The sequence below is a fragment of the Cebus imitator genome, unplaced genomic scaffold (assembly GCF_001604975.1).
Source record: "Cebus imitator isolate Cc_AM_T3 unplaced genomic scaffold, Cebus_imitator-1.0 Scaffold352, whole genome shotgun sequence".
Lineage (NCBI taxonomy): Eukaryota > Metazoa > Chordata > Mammalia > Primates > Cebidae > Cebus > Cebus imitator.
In genome coordinates, this window is record NW_016107667.1 from 145,387 (window position 1) to 163,279 (window position 17,893).

Consider the following 17,893-nt stretch of genomic DNA (forward strand, 5'->3'; position numbering starts at 1 on the left):
CCTTTTCCTCATTTAAACAGATGTGATGCATAATCCATATGTGAACTGGTAATCGGTCTCTTTTTTCTTTTCTTTTCTTTTTTTTTAAAAAAGAGGAAATGTTGCCGAGACTCTCATGGGATTTAAGACATATCTTTCTGGTCACTGAGCTTCCATTTATTCAAGATGGGTCCAATCTCTATAAGTAAAAACCACTGGACACAGTGTGTATTTGCTGTTAGCATGCAGACCATTTCAGAATGTCTGAGGCCACAGGTTTTCACTGACTGGAACCCTGGTGGTGAATGCATGAGCTGTATAAAAGAGCATACTGAAAACATTACACCAAGGCACTTTGACTTTGAAACTGTGTCAGGAACACCCTTCTCTCCACCCCGCTTCTTCCCTTTTCACTGAAATGCTTCCACTTATCTCAACTTGCAGCCCTGGGTTAATCTGCTGAAGTTTCCTGTGTCATCAGCCCCTGAAGTTTTCAGTTTTCACATGGGGCCTTTACCCCCACCTTGCCCTCTAGTGTCTTCCTGATTCCTTTCTATCAAGCTATGTGACTCCGCATGTGCACCAGCTCTAATCTTTCCTCTGTGCCCTGCCTTGACTTTCTTTCCTCTAATTTCACCGGACTCACTTTTCAAGCACTATTTTAGCTTCTCTAGTCTTAACTCATCACATACATCCACAACCTCGTGCCATCCAGGCAACTGGAATAGGTTCTTGAAAGTAGAAAAGTGATTTACGATAAGTTAAAGGGAAAATTTACCATGTACAGAAATAATATGGTGCATGATTTTAAAAACTGAGGTTCACGCTTGTGAATGTAAAATGATTTTAATATTTATATGAACTAGAAGGAAACTTACAACTTTCATGGCCACCAATTTGGCCCATTATGAAGCTGATTAAAGACAGAGATAACACTGCTGTCTACTATTTAAAACAAACTCTCCATGAATCACAGAATTATCCATGTGTGTAGATCTAGATATACTCATTTGAAGAATGTAAAATACACTAATTCTGACTACAGATATTTTTATAGTTTTCTGATCCTATGATTCAGAATGTTATGGTTCCAAGCTGCATAGTTTAAAATGTTCCACAGTGATTGTCAACTTGTTTCCTTTAAAAATATTTATTTATAAAATATACTTGCATAAGTAGAAGTTGTAGTTAAAAGATATAAATTTTGGTATATTAGGATGGGGATAATTGCACAAAATTTTATATTCAAACTACTTTAAGAAAAATAACTATTGGGCTACATGTATCTGATATCTAACTCAGACATGTAAATAAGAAAACCCTTCATGCCCTTTCCAGGATTATCAGTCAAATGCTCTAATTAATGTTAAAATGGGGAACAAATAATATTTTCCATGTCAATTCACTGTCAAATTAGTTTATAATAAACTGAACAATTGCCAAGTCTAGGTAAGTGGGTATACAGATGTTTGTTGTACTAGTCTTTTTTGTTTGTTTTTTCAGACAGAGTCTTGCTCTGTTGCCCAGGCTGGGGTGCAGTAGCACAATCTCAACTCATTGCAACCTCCACCTCCTGGGTTCAAGTCATTCTCGTGCCTCAGCCTCCCAGGTTATCTGTGACTACAGGGGTGCACCACCATGAGTGGCTAATTAATACACCTTTAGTAGAGACAGGGTTTCAACATGTTGACCAACCTGGTCTTGAACTCCGTGCCTCAAGTGACCCACCTGCTTCAGCCTCCCAAAGTGCTGGGATTACAGCCGTGAGCCACGGTGCCCACCTGTTATACTAGTCTTTTAACTTTCATTTTAGAAAAAAATTTTATTAAAAAGTTGGTGGGGAGAAGAAGAAATCTGTTGTAAATGCACTTGAAATGAGCAAAGTAAGCCAAATAGTAAAATGTACTAGAAGGTGCCTAATACATTCACACTTAAAGAAGTAAGATGTATAATTGATTGAGATAGACAACTAAATACCTTCTATGAGCCAAGACTTGTGTTAGTAGTATAATTTGGATTTTATTAACTGGAAAGGAAGAGATATTTAGAAATAGTTCTCCTTTGACAAAAATGTTTATAAACTCTAACACCCTGTCAATTCTAGGTATTTTATATAAATTAAAATAATCACCACTATGGGTTAAGACCCACAAGTTATCCATATTAGACACCAAAGGTTTATGTAAAATCATTGAATAATAATCCAATGAGCTTAAACAAGTAAACACCTATTTAAACAATCCATTCTCCCATATAATCAGTCTCTATTCATGGCTTTACAAAATATGGTCAAATTCGTAAAATTCTTTCCCAAGGGACCTTTTCCCTCTTGGAGTCAATTTTTATATCTTTCATAGTTTTGCATTTAAAATGTAAATAGAACTGGCTACTTTATCACAGAGGAAAATATCAATATTATAGATTTGAAATAGAATTCTGAACTTGCCAGTCCATTTTAAGGGGGACATAAAGCATATATATTATCTATAATCAGAAACAAATGCATCTTAGATCACATAATTCCCTTGTTCAATAAATATCTCTAGCTTCCTAACATTAGTCCATAGATTAAAACCCTAAATCATCAATGTGGTTTCAAAGACCTTTGAGTTGTGGCCATAACCAGTCTCTCCAGTCAAATTTTCTCATTTCAGCTGAAAACATCCTTTGATCCAGTTAAACCAGAACATGTTCTGTACTTCTCTGCTTTCTGGCCTCTGCTCTCACCTAGAATGACACCTTGCCAGGTTACCTCTTGTTAAGGTATTCGGGTGCAGGTTCAAATGCCATCTCTCTCATGCAGTTTGTTAGTCTGTTCTGACCTTCTGGAGAAAGTCACCTCTCCCTCCTCAGTGATCCCAGAGCTCAGAGAAACCACAAAAGATTTGTTGACATACTACTTTCCCCAGAATTTGGCTCAAAGGAAGAGCTCAATCAACTTTTGTTGAATTCAACCACACAGAAGCATTTATTACAACAAAAGATAACATATAAGAATAAAATAAGATAAAATTGAGAGTATAATGTAGCCAATGTAACCAAAATTGCAAAATCTAACTTTTACAGAAGAAACTGGACCACTGAGAAAAAGCTGGACCATCGTTATTCTTAGAGATGTATGAAAAATGACAGTTTCCTCTGAAAAGTAAACAAAGAATGCAATATTCAATTATAGTACTCAAAACCAGAAAGATCTAAGAAAATTTTAGTTGGATTTTACATTTAACCATAATAGCTTTTATTTTGTATATCTGTATTTTGTGTGTGCATATATATGTATATATATACATATGTACATACCAAATTAATCTGATAATTTTTGTCAGTGAGACTTTACACTATTATCCTTACTTTTAAGTTACTCTGCCATTTCCTGAAATAAAATATAAGGGATCAAAAGGCTGAGCGGGTTACAAATATCTCTTCCACATATGTGTTAAATTGGCAATGAGCTTAGCACCGGGAGACCATGAATATGGATTGCTGGGGTGTGACAGCGGAATGAAAACATGATGTAGTGACACAATTCAATTCTTATCAGTGGCTCAGAGAGTACCTCTGTCTTGAAATGACTAATTACAGAGTCAGTTATTATCTATTATAGTTTCTATTAAACGTTCCCCACAAGACCCTAATACCATTCTTGCAGAAAATCACTGAAAGATGAAAGTCTAAAGGAAAATAAATTTAGACATTTAATGCTGTTTGCATTTCATTCTAAAGCTTCTGGTCTACAAATGCTCTATGGTCCATTAAATTTTTATCATTTCAGGCATATTCCATTACTACTTTATATAAAAGACCTTTCATATGTGCAGAAAAGAAATATATTAAGTAATACTCAAAATGATGTTCCCATAATTTTTTTCAGAATGACAAGGATAGACGATAGCAAATTGCAAAAATATTGAAATTAGATACATAAGCATTAGTGATGATGCACCGATTGCAAAGACTTTCCATTTCTTGATTTTGTATATTTTGAAGATGAAAATGCCAGCAGAATCTAATATTGTCAATATTTAAGAAAACATCATTGCATTTTGCCTTACGAAGAGAAATTTGTTTGCTTTTTGAATATGGAACAAATTAAATAGCCTGAGGAACAAATATCTTTCTCTGAAAATGAAATAAACTGAGCATATTTGTTGCAAAATTTCATCAACACTCTGTGTTCAACTACCGATTCTTATTTAAAGTGCCACTAGCTCCGGACACCCAATAGAGACCATCAAAAAATACATTACATTTTCATTCCAAACTTCTAGAAGCACATGACCCTTACACTACTTCTCGTTGCGTATATTAACTCCATTTTGACATGGTTTAGTGTGGATTTCAAAAATTAACTCAGGAATGTCAATAATAGCATTCCCAAACCAACAACAGCAAAGAAAAAAAATTATCCCAATAAATATGTAAAAGAAATGACTGGAAGTCAAGATTCACTGAGTGAGGACACAAATCCATAGAAGTGAAAAGCGATCTTAAATAAGTAGATCAGGATAATAAACTCGGTTTATTTCAGGAACAAATGGACTCCAGTCAGCCTTTTGTGGGGACAGAGATTGTTCCTGCCTTACCTATCTATTTCAAAAACTAACCATAAGGGGCATGATGAGGAATGAGCTGGCTGCCCACCTAGTATACCCTCCTTTCCATCTCTAGAGGAGCACTGCTAAACGTACCACAGCAACCCTTTACTATTTCCATAAGGCTTTAGATGGCAGACCTGTATCATCTCTAAGAGCTCTTTACCCTCTGATTTAATAGACACCTCCTTAATAACAATAATAGCTAAACAATATTTGAGCACTATATGCCAGGTACTGTTCTAATCTTTTATAGGTAATGTTTAATCTTTTCAATATCCTATGTAATAATTACTATAATTATACCCCTTCTACCCATGAGAAAGTTCAAACAAAGAGGGGAGAGGGCTTAGTCACGAGCCTTAACTAGCACGTGAAAGGTAGCGTTAAGACATGGAGGTCATGTTCCCCCTCCTGAATGGACTGCAATAAATTCAGTAGCTCTGTCTATTGCTCTTCCCGAGAGGGTGGCAGGGCCTTGATGTTTTCCTGAAGGCAGTACTTCCAAGCTCTGGGTACATGGGTATAGCCTCCTGCAGTATGCCCATCAGGGTGCTCTGTAGAATGTACTTAACCTGATGTCTGCTGTACCAATTATTATTACAGCCATTTATTAGCATTATTATTACTCCGCTTTTTCATTTTATATGGATCTGTACTGTTTCTTGGGGGGAAAAGGAAGGAGAAGGAGTGGCCTCCAGGGAGGACTAAATGCAGTGTGATAAAGGACTGAGCTTAAGATCAAAATAATAAGGTCAAAGAGCCCTGGATCAGCCCACCTCTGAAAGCAGGCAGAGAACGCCCTGCAAATGCCCTCCACCTTTATCTCCACCTGCAAGGAGAGGAAAAACTGAGCATGACCCAGGAATTTTAGGAGGTGCAGGAGACCCAACATATGCAAAACTTAATGACAGATGAAAACACCTTCTAGGGTCTGGAAAATGCTCTTTGCTGGCTAAAGGAGGGGTACAGCATCTCTGTGGAACCCTATTATGACACACTTATTATTGATTCAGAGATTTAGATGAACCACATGTAGCCTCTAAGTTTTATCTTCTGGCACCACCAGTAATAAAAGGAGATCCACTGAGATTTTTTTCTGACTGTAAGTTCTTGGGAGATAAAACGGCTGCAGTCAAATGCGTTTGTGAATTTATTATTTTAAAATTAAGCCCTTTGGAAGTTAAGTTTAAATGAGAGCACTTGGTAAATACAAATCTCTCCTATTCCATCCCTTTAAGCTGCCTTTCCTCTTCTTTATGTTCCAAACCCCAACCTACCCAACAAGCACTCTCCCTGACACACACACATGGACATGTGCACGCACACACATGCGCACACACACACACTCTTACTCAGAATTTCTAAAAGCATTAACCTTGGGGTAAAAAATCTCACATCTTATCCAGATGTTCCCTTCCCTAGACTTGAAGACATAGGTCAGAATAAAGCACCTGTAACGAGGTCCTGAACAATATTTCTGAAATCTCCGAAGACTGTCCAGTCTAGCCTAAATAAAAATTCCTAAATAATAATCTTAACAATAAAAAAGAAAAATATAATTTTATAATTCTCTACCCATTTTTAGCCCCAATTACACTTAAAGCAGGAATGATTTCATTGTTATCATTCACTTTTGGCTTTTATAATTTAATTCTGAATTAAAAAAAATTCTACAAATTATAAAATTTTTGTAGAATATAATAGTTTCTATTATAGAACACAAAATTTTTTTCTTTATAAATGACTTTTCATTATTATAATTCAGAGAACCATAGTCAAGAATAACTGGTATTTGTGATTTACCTCTGGCCTGATTTTTCATGTTACTTTTATGTGAGGCTAGATAATACTCATACATGAAAATTTCATATTGTTGGCCCTGCACTCAATAAATTATTAAAGTGATGTGAATAGGAAGGTAGTGTTCAGGTTTTCAGCAATTTTTGTCCTTTTGTTCTTGCTTTAAAGGAAAGACTATTTTGTCTGTAACTCATCATATCTTTGTAAAATTTAAGCAAAGATTAGCCTTAAAAGAAATCATTTTGGGAGATTTATTACCTCAAATCTCTACAAGAAGTTTTAACAATGTTTTTCTGTTGAGGCATGGATGTTAATTTTCCCTAGTAATTCTCATCAGCACATACACAGGTGAATACATTACAATAAAACACACAGATGCCTAGAGAACAAATATATGTGTGATTTCTCTCCCCAAAAATAATCAAGTGTGTTAAGCTTTCATACAATAAAAAAGGCTTCTAATGGCTCTGTTTCTATTATTTTTTCTTGTTTCTTTTTAAATATTGTTTTGATCAAAAGTAACTAAGAAAAATTTGAACTCATGTAACAAATAACAAAGTAATTCCTTATAGTGCCCCCAAATAGTTTAAAACATAAATATATGCATTTGATTATAGTTCCACATATTAAAAAATATACCACTACAAAATTCTTCAGTATTTTCATATCTGCAGCAACTTTGTGCTTGTGCAAGAATATGCCGAGTGGCCTTGATGATACATGTGTATATGTCATATATCTATGTTTGTTAAATGTCTAAATCAACATTAATAATAATTGATAAAATTCCTAATGCACATTGTGAAACCGAATGCAGCTCTAAAATATCTTAAGTTTTTTAAACAGCTTTTTCCACAGCATTCTCTTTTAGTACTTCCATATATTCATTTCAATATACTAAAACTAATCATAAGCAGCCATCCTAAAATAATTCATTTAAACATATGCTGAGTATATTACACATAGCATACACATGATTAAATTAACTATAAAATTCTATTACTAATTTATATAAGACAAAATTTTAAATTGTCACTTATTTTATGATTAGACCCTGTGGGTGTGTGACTATGTGTGTATTGTTCCACTTACTCATTTATTAAGCAAATATTTATAAAGTGCCACTCTTGATACTGAGAACATAATGATGAACCATCTGTACGTTTACAAAAATAACATTTGAATAATCATTCCTGTCCCTTTTAGAAGAATCTCCACTCCACATTTGAAATCCAATTCATAAAACCTAAAATTGTTATTGGTGACATCAAAATTCACAAATACATGTTAAATTCACTAAATAATGTTAAATAAATTATGTTAACAGCCAGTTGCTTTTCTAATATGCTACAACTGAATTCTAAAATTTTCAGATTAAAATAATTACCAAATAAGGATATAACTTAAATGACATTTACATTAATAGATGATATCTGATAGTTATTTGGTAAAGTATAAAAGTAGAAATAAATGCAACTAATTTGTGTAACATTAAATTGTAATTATAAATAATATTTCTCCTATGCATAAAACGGAAAATGCTGTACTTTTTATTTTACAACATGGCACTTAGAATAATAAGTCCTAAAATTTCTTAAAATAACAGAATACCTTTGTGGCTAAATATAAATGTGTGTTTTAAAGACAATTTTTCCAGGATAAGGATGATGAAAAACTCCAGGTATGAATAATAATCAGGAGATGTCTTCAGGCCTAGAGTTTAGGAAAACAGTTAAGTGATTAGTTATCTAAAGAGTGTTTAAATGAAAGGATTTTGCAAACCACTAAGTATGCTTTGCTGGCTTTAGTATTCCTCACTTTCTGGTATACGATTTCTAAGTAAATCTTAATCTACACACACATTTAATTTGGATGTGTTGATTTTTTTATTTTATAAAACTGATCTAAATTCTCTGATCTAAAACCACAGTTGGATGAAAGGCAAACTAACATATAGATATATTTTTATAAACATATATCTTGCTCATAATTATCTGTACACAGAAATTCTTGCTTAAGATATAAGTTCTAAACAATTTTCAATATCAATTAAAATATCTATTCAACACAGATGGACTCAAATTCTGTGTGTTGGACTCAAGTTCTGTTAAATGCTAATTTGAGTAATACAATTATTACTTTTTAGTCAAATAATATTTGTTAGAATTATTAGTCAACTAAATTCTTCCAAAGATCATTTTACAACTAAAACTTTCAATCACCTGAGAAGCTTTTTAAACTTCAGACTCCCAGTTCCCAAAGGGATGCCGTTTCTGTATTATAGGGATAAAGCCCAGAACTCAGTGTGTTTAACAATGTCCATCTAGGTGGATTTTGTGTGAGTGTTCCTGGAGTAGACCAACTACAATGATATGAAAAGCTGCAGATGCACAGCTCTTGGGAAACAGAATTTCCAACAAAGGCTATCCATGGATGGAAGATTACAATTGAATTGAATTGAGACTACATTAAAAATTCTACTACAGTAAGAAGTCACTTTGCCTTTTATTATACTGCAGTTTCCTCCTAGTGCAAATGATGTTTAACAAGATGAGGATGTAATGGGACACCTGTTCTTAGGAGACCTTGTGAATGCCAGAGAATTTTCTCTAACTGACGAGGACTGAAACCAATCCAGAACGAGGATGAGCAGCCAACGTTGCAGGGGACTTCGGGTGAGCACTAAAGAGCAACATCACAGCCCTGTGGTGATGTGCTTGGCAAACAGGGCCACTGTATGTTCTGGCTGAACTAGTCACAAAGAAAACTACCTAAATATTTTCTGAATTTGGCAGGTACATGTTTAAAGAACATTTAGCCAACATTACATGTATTATAATAATTCAATCCAAAAAGTAATTGGTGGTGAAGAGATGAGGTGAAGTCACGCATATCTTGCTGTGCAAAATCCTTGCTGGATGCCAGGGTGCAACCTGCTCTTTTCTGACTGCCTTTAGGTCATCAGAATTTCTTGAATTTACCAATGAAGCAACATCAAGTTAAATGGTGTCTGGTTGCTGCTGGAGTCTTTATTGTAGTACTTATCTGACCCATGAAACAGAGAAATAGTGCTCAGTGATCATGTGTAATTTTTCCAGCATAATGATTGAGGAACTGAGTTCATCGCCAGTGTCTATGTCATTTCATTATCTCTTTACCCACCTTGAGCTTCAACTTTTATCTAAAAAGTCCTTCTGTTCTAAATTTTTCATTTGGAATAAACTTCTTGGTGAAAAAAGTCAAAACAGAATTTGAATAGCTAGACTTTCCCATCACCAAAGTCACAAGAAATACTGAACTGACACATATGGAACCATTTCTCCTTGGAGACATACAGACTTATCTGTGTTTCTGTGAGGCTTTGGTCACATTTTCATCAATTGATAATATATAGTTTTGTTTTATGCATGTTTCTGTTTAAAGGCAACCTTATTTAATATATATTGTTGATTCATTATAACATTGAACCCATGGCCAACAGCAACATAATTCAGACCTGAAGCAAGCTATCTAACACCTATGTTTTCTTTATGAGGTATATCACTGCCTTTGGCACTTCAGTACTATACCTGGGGGGCATTTTAAACAGTGAAATCACCAACAAAAGTTTGAAAGATGCACTCCAGCCTGTGAAAAGAACACTTGTTTACTTCAGCTGGCACAGGCATCTGACTTCAGCACGTTTGGCAATTAGTTTTCACTGCTCTGTGCGTGTCTGCGAATGACTGTCAAAGTGCCGTTAAGTGTTAATTTTGAGGTCACAAATAAATTTTAGTTAACAGATGAAATCACAGAGAAGGAACTTGCAAATAATAAGGATCATCATCTGTCTTATCTGCCCTAACACAAAGGCCTCATATATTTCTCACCTCATGCCAAGTCTATTAGTTTGCTAGGGTCGCCATAACAATGTACCACAGACCGGATGGCGTAAACAACAGACATTTATTTTTCCACAGTTCTGGAGGCTGGATGTCTGAGAGCAAGGTGTTCACAGCTTTGCTTTCCCTGAAGCCTCCCTCCTTGGCTTGCAGATGGCTACCTTCTTGCTGTGTCCTCACATGGCCTTTCCTCTGTCTGCACATGTCTGTATCCACATTTCCTCTTCTTATAATGACACCAGTCATACTGGATTAGGGCCATCCCAATGACCTCATTTGAGTTTAATTACCTCTTAATAGATTTTATCTCCAAATATATCATATTATGAGTTACCAGGGCTTCCACATATGAACGGTCAGGGGAGGGATGTGGTGGGGGGGGAACAGTTCAGCCCATAACACGTTTCTTTCTCTGTGAAGAAACACAGAGAAACATCCTTCCCTCCTCTCCTCTCCTCTCCTTTTCCTCTCTCTCTCTCCCCCCCTCACCACCCCTGACCCCCAACAGGGCCTCACTCTGTGGCCCAGGCTGCAGTACACTGGCACCATCAGTGATCACTGCAGCCTCAAACTCCTGAGCCAAGTGATGTTCCCTCCTCTGCCTCCTGAGTCACTGGGACTACAGGTGCATGCCACTATTCCCAGCTCAACCGCAAAAAATTTTAGTATAGTATAGACAGGTATTGATATGTTGCCCAGGCTGGTCTCTAACTCCTGGGCTCAACTAATCCTACTATCTTGACCTCCCCAAAGTACCGGGATTATAGGCATGAGCCACCATGCCCAGCCCCACAACACATCTCTATTCATTGCTTTTCTCCATGCTTCAGTTCTTTGCAGGCTTGGACTTCTCAAAAGCATTCTTCAAGCTATGCCTCTTGGGTTCGTGTGTGTGTGTGTGTGTGTGTGTGTGTCTCCTTCTGTCCTTTCTAAATGACTTTTGAAATCCTAGCTGATCAGGACTTTCTCCTCTTTACTCCTCATTATAACAACTTACAATATATCATTTGGATCAACTTTTTACAGACTGCTGTCCCTCTTTAGTCATATAAAATTCCCCTTTGGAGCCTCTGGTCAGGGGATCAGATCCCTTATATAGTTTCAGTGCATCCTTAAATTTTATTAGGTGGGTACCAAGAATCCCCAGAATGCCATCCAAGCCTCCCCATCCTGCTTCTAATCTGCCATTCCAGGCTTTCCTTAGACTCCATGCTCCTGCACACCTCTATGTGTCTAATGTGTGAACACAAGGATTGATTTCCCAGTTTCAGGCTGTTGTTCTCACTATCCTTGCCACCTAGAATCCTTTCCCTACATCTCTCCCTTTTGAAATCCTTGCAACTTACCAAGGCATCATCTAAAAGTCACCTCTTCTATAAAGATCCCTCTGCATTTGAGACTTCATTCTTTCTCTCAAGAGCCACAGTCACTCTCAGCTCTGTGAAGTTTACCATATACCACCCTGAAATAGTGGGTACACATCTGATATCTCTTGGTAAGTTGCAAGTGCCTTGGAACCTGTGGCAATGTCTGATTCCTCAATGCATCCCCACACCACTGAGCATAGTCTCTAATAGGTTATTAGCAAGTGTTTTTAAAGCAGATATGCACTGCTATTAGAATTTGAATTTACATTAGGTAAATACAGTTGAAGTCCCTTATGACTCTTCTATCTTGCTTTTCTGCCAATTTTGTGATAGCTATTAGAAAAATTACCATCCAAGTCTGCCATCTGGCTGGTTTATTGTCAAGTCGCACTGGATGTTATACTTCTCCCTCTTCCCTTAGTCCTACCCAGAAGTTCTCCGATATGCTACTCTGCCCAGGCAGCACTACACTCCTTTGTATACAACTCACTCAGAAGTAGACCTGCAGGTGGAGGGAACACCAGTACAGAAGCAAAAGAATGAAACAGGCCAGGAGGTCAGTCAATAAAAAGGACACAATACAATGGTGGTGGTAGTGTAAATTAGTTCAACCATTGTGGAAAGCAGTGTGTCAATTCCTCAAAGAGCTAAAAATAGAAATACCACCAGACCCAGCAATCCCACTACTGATTATATACCAAAAAAAAAAAAATCATTCTACCATAAAGACACCTCCATGTACACTATTGACATGCTATTCACAATAGCAAAGACATAGAATTAACCTAAATGCCCATCAGTGGTAGAGTGGATAAAGAAAATGTGGTACATATACACCATGGAATACTACACAGCCATAAAACAAGATCATGTCCTTTGCAGGAACATGGATAGAGCTGGAGGCTACTGTTATCCTTAGCAAACTAATGCAGGAACAGAAAACCAAATACTGCATGTTTTCACTTATAAGTGGGAGGGAGGGAAGAAGGGAGGGAAGGGAAGGAAGCCAGCCTACCAGCTCTTTCTATGCTGTATTCCAACCATGCATTCTATCCTACCTGTGAGGCAACAAGCAGAACTGCCCATAAGCTCAGGTTGCCTAAGAGCTAGTTAGAGATGGGTCCACCATTCGGCAACAGGAGAGGATGTACTCAAGTTCAGCTTCTTGCAGAATGGGGGTCTTCCTCCCACAGTGGGGCCTGCAACACTCCCTGGGCAGAAAAATTTCCAGGGGCTGGATGGGCTAACTTTCCAGACAACTCAAGTTTCTGACCACATGGTCCCATGCAGATTGATTATTCCTCCACTGACAAACTGTTTTGTTTTTGTTGTTGTTGGTTTCCTCTTTCTCAATAGAGAGAACCATGGGGGAGAGGAGGGTTCTTTCACTAAAACACAGACCCCGCCAGGGGTTCTGTGGCACCCTGATCCCTGCCTACCTTTCCATGGGATGATGAGAATCAGCCAAAAACCTTCTATTTTTGTTGCTTCTTGTTCTTTAAGTGTTCTCAAGAGTGCCTATTTGTTCATACATACCATGACACTGTGGAATTTGTCCCAAATCTTTTCAGGACAGTTGGTGACCACAAAGTGACCCATGTTGCATGACATTTCCAAATTTCAGTGATATCCAGGAGATAGAGTANACTGATACTAGATTCTTTTTAAAGAGCAATGCATTACAGAAGGAAGTTTATTTTCGGAAGCATTTTCTAGGAACACTGATTAGATATATAATCAAATTAAAATTTGATATTCACTCTATGTATTTTTTCCACTGTGGTTCTTTCTACTTTATACCTGGTGTCCTCCGTAAAATCTCTTTTTTGTTTTTCAGATTATCTAGGCATTTGTCTCCCACTTCCTAATATTCAATGAGAATCGCACGCCTGCCAGACACATTATTTCTTATTTCATGAGATACACTTTATCCTTTGCCAGGAGCCCATTATTCTTGCAGCTTAAGCCATAGCCAGAAATCCAAATCCTATTTTTCAGTACTTATCTATGTAGCCAGATGATATTTTATACCCCCATTTCATTTCCAAATTTAGCTTCCAAAGATAGTCCAGCTTCCCAGCCTCAGAATCACAACTTCCAAGGCTGACATGGAGGGTCCATGTAATCATTGTGTTCATCAAGCACCTTAAGCTAAAATGTATTGTGCCCCCACACTGACAGACAATGAATAGCATCTACTCCCGTTGCTAGGCAACCATGCTGACTGGCAGCGCAAGCTCCTGTTATTCCACCTGGTGGTAGAAGCAGCATCTATTCACTGGCTCTGGAGTCAGAATGGCTGGCAGAAAAGGGCACTTCACTGGCATGGGATTCCCATTAATCTAGAGGCAAAAGAGATTTCCAGGATGGGAATGAGAAGAATGTTCACTCCATCTGCTCTAGGTGAGAATCACGGTCTTTGGAGAAGGAACAAAACTAAAGTGCTCTCCCACACAGGAGAGCACTTTAACCTACATACTTACCTAGACCTTTAGCTAGAACAACTAGCAACTAAAGTGCAGAGCTACAGACATCTCCAACCACAGTGGCTACAGGAGAAAAGCCATCAGACTGACAAGTTTCTTTCGCACAAGACCTGGAACCAAGTACTCGGTAAACATTTGGTGAACAAGTGAATGAAATTTCTCTGCATCCCAAGTATTTGTGTTTAAGTACATTCCAGTTTCTAGAATCTCCTGGGTTTTTAGTTGGTCTGTATTCATATTTCATAAGTGCTCAAATGTGCATATCTTTTGCTTCCATACTGCTGCATTTCTTCCCTCAACCCCCATTCACTTTTCAGTCAATTCCAAAGTAAGCTTCCATCTCAAACAGTCCACTAGAGCAGTTCTCACTGAGGTCACTAATGACCTTCATGGTGCTAAATTCAAAGGCATTTTAGTTCTCATTCTACCTGACTCCTCTGTTCCAGTCTACTCTCTTCCCTTAGCATCTATAAGCCTTGTTTTTTGTTTTTTGTTTTTTCCTGCATAACTGGAAATTCCTTCTTGTCTTTTATTGGCTGACCCCTCCCCAACCCTAAGTGCCAGTATTATTTAAGGCTCTGTCCTATGCCCTCTCCACTTCTTATTCTATTCCGACTTCCAGGCAGTTGCAGCATCTTACATGTCACCTACATGCCAAAGGATCCAACGTCTTTAGCTCCCCATAAGACCAGTAAGATCAGACGTGTACTTGACATCGCCACTGGAATGTCTCAATGACATTCAAATTTAGCCTGTCTAAACCTGAATACATAATTCATTTATGTAACATACTTACTAAGTACCTACTGTGTGCAAGGCACTGTTCTGGAGCTCAGAGGCCTCAGTGAATAAGACCGTGCCCTTGACCTTGTGAGGCATAAAAACACTTTCTATTCCCTGACTCCCAATTTGATCCTTTCTCAGTATTCCCCACCTCCCTGTATGGCACAGCTGTTCAACCAGGTACAAAACCCAAGGACTGTAATCAATCACCTTTAACATGTCTCTCTCTCTCTCTCTCTCTCTCATTGCTCTGACCCTCAGCCACGTTCATTCCTAATACTGCTGATGTTGGTCCAAATCTCAAGTCTGTCCATCTTCTCCATTACCTTCCAATTCATCTTGCATGAATTGCTTCAGTGTTTTGTTTTGTTTTTTTTCTCACTCTGTCACTGGAGTGCTGTGGCATAATCTCAGCTCACTGCAACCTCCACCTCCCAGGTGCAAGCAATTCTCGTGCCTCAGCCACCCAAGTAGCTGGGAAAACAGGTGTGCACCACCACGCCCAGCTAATTAAAGTATTTTTGGTAGAGATGGGGTTTCACCATGTTGGCCAGGCTGGTCTTTAACTTCTGACCTCAAGTGATCTGCCTGCCTCAGCCTCCCAAAGTGCTGGGATTGCAGGTTTGAACCACCACTCCTGGTCTGGCTTCTAACTGGTGTTTCAGCATTCACTCTAGCCTGCCTCTTCACACAGCAGCCACAGTGGTCTCTTCAAAAGATAAATTGTATCATGGGACCCTTCTTCCTCATTCATACCCCCAGATTAAAATCTCTCGTCCCCTTCTATTTACTCCTTGGATATAAGACAAAATCCTCAACAATGGCCTACAAATCATTGCTTATTGGTCAGCCTCATCCTGAACAATATATACCCTTATTGTTCTATCCACACTTACCTTCTCTCTCCCCCAACACAGAACCTATCTCTCCCTGTTTCTTTTACTGGGAACATTCACATACACACACACACACACACACACACACACACACACACACACAGTCTTTTCCTGATAAAATTATATTTCTTATTTAATCATAGCAGATAAGTCTTCCATAATTTTCCATGTGTTCCTTCAGTTTACAACTATATTATTTGCTTTGAACTATTTCCAAAGATATCTGTTAACCAATTAATGTTATCAAAAGTCAGCATAAGATACTCCTAGATAATCTTTTATTTCATTTGCTCTTTTAAAAAAGTTGGCTACCATATTACATCTTGAGCTTCTAAAATTTTAGCTCCTTTTTTCCCTATGGTTTTAAATATCTTTTTCATCTTTATTTTATCCTCCTTAATGGATACGTTAGTGTGTGTATTTATTGTCCTTAGCCTTAAATCTGCTTTTGTAAGTGATGACATGTATATAGTAAATTAAATAAATATGTGAAAATATCTGATAGAAGTGGACATGCAATAGACACTTAATTAATCAATTAATTAGAAGAAAGAAAACCTGGTCTTGAATCACCTCTCATACTATCTTTACTAGAAAGCTCAAATTATGTTTAAAATAAGACTAGAGAGACTGCAATTTGGAGGCCTAATGGCCAATGTGGGCAACAGACATGTTTTCTTGGGACAGCACAGTGTTTGAATAAACTTTAAGCCTTGATGCATTTAGGCTGGGTTTATACTTTCTAGTTTGTGTATAATACTTCCTATTATATTACCCCTGATAAGGTCATATGGGTGTTGTTGGCCCCTGGAAGGCATTTGGATTTGAGGATCTAAAGGATGATATGATCTCGAAGGTCTCTTCTCACTGCAAAAACCATGTATGTCCTATGAGAAAAAATTATGAAATAATGGGGAAAAACTGGATTTAGCTAACATCAAAATGTAGAGCAAAGAATAACAGAGAAAACTCAATTAATGTGCAGGTACTCTCAACAACAGAGAATATTCTGAAAATTTTATTTACAAAAGAGGAATGAATGGCTTAATGCTGTAACATCTGGAGATTAGAATTCTGATACAGAGATTAAAACAAACATGTTAAAATGGTCTCATCATAAGCTCAGAAATGCATGTTAGTTGTTCATGTAACATAAGACACAGCACAATCTGGCAGTCCTGGCAGGCTCTGCTCACAAACCAGGCTCAGGATAGACACCAGAGGCAAACAGAGATGCATCTGACAATGAGACAGAGACCTTTCACCCCATCTCCACTAACCCTCACTTTTATGAATGAATTTACTTTATTAAAATTCCACTGCCTTCATGCAAAAGCTACTTTAGAAAAACCCTAGCCTGAAATTACTAAGGTTTCTTCTATTTTACGTCTCCCAGACATGTAATACACCTCTAAAGACTGAGAAACAACCTTAATATCAAAATTTTTTAATATAGCCAACTATAAAACCTTTAATATAGATCATTTTAATTTTAATTTTACTCACAATCCTTAAATTTCACATTGTATTTCTCAAAAGGTGAAAAATGATCTAAAACCTAACCCAATCCTAGTCTCCAAATAGGAAATATTATAAATAGGGATGTGCAAATTTCTAATAATAACTGAATTATCTAAATATGTTGTGTTTCACTCATATATACATACTATCTTCCAACATTGTTTATTTTTCAGATACAGAAATAGCAGTCTGACCCTCTTGAATAAATGAGTCACCACATTAATACCACAGTCACCTGTGAGAAAACAGCGTGTCAATTAGACACGTCAACTAAGACTCAAACGTCACCTGGATCTATCTAGGGCAGCTTTAGGAAGTGGATGAACATTTTTCTCTAAAACAGTTATACGGATGTTTTGAAAAGGTGATCATGGAGGGAAAACTTATTTCATTACTTCTCAAATTTTTGTGAGCTAAAAAAGGCATTCTCCTAAAGGTTTATAAGCTTTTATCTTCCAAAGAAACTAAAGAAAATGGCCAGGTGTGGTGGTTCATGCCTGTAATTCCAGCATTTTGGGAGGCCGAGGTGGGCGGATCACCTGAGGTCGAGAGTTCAAGACCAGCCTGACCAACATGGAGAAACCT

General features: G+C 37.4%; 1 protein-coding gene across 1 annotated transcript in view; it reads right to left on the minus strand.

The window, feature by feature from the left end:
- The window catches only part of LOC108287688 (collagen alpha-1(I) chain-like), a gene marked incomplete at its 3' end in the record, with an annotated part of 218,343 nt that overhangs the window by 142,508 nt on the left and 57,942 nt on the right, over nt 1–17,893 (minus strand). The gene's annotated exons all lie outside the window — the stretch shown is intronic.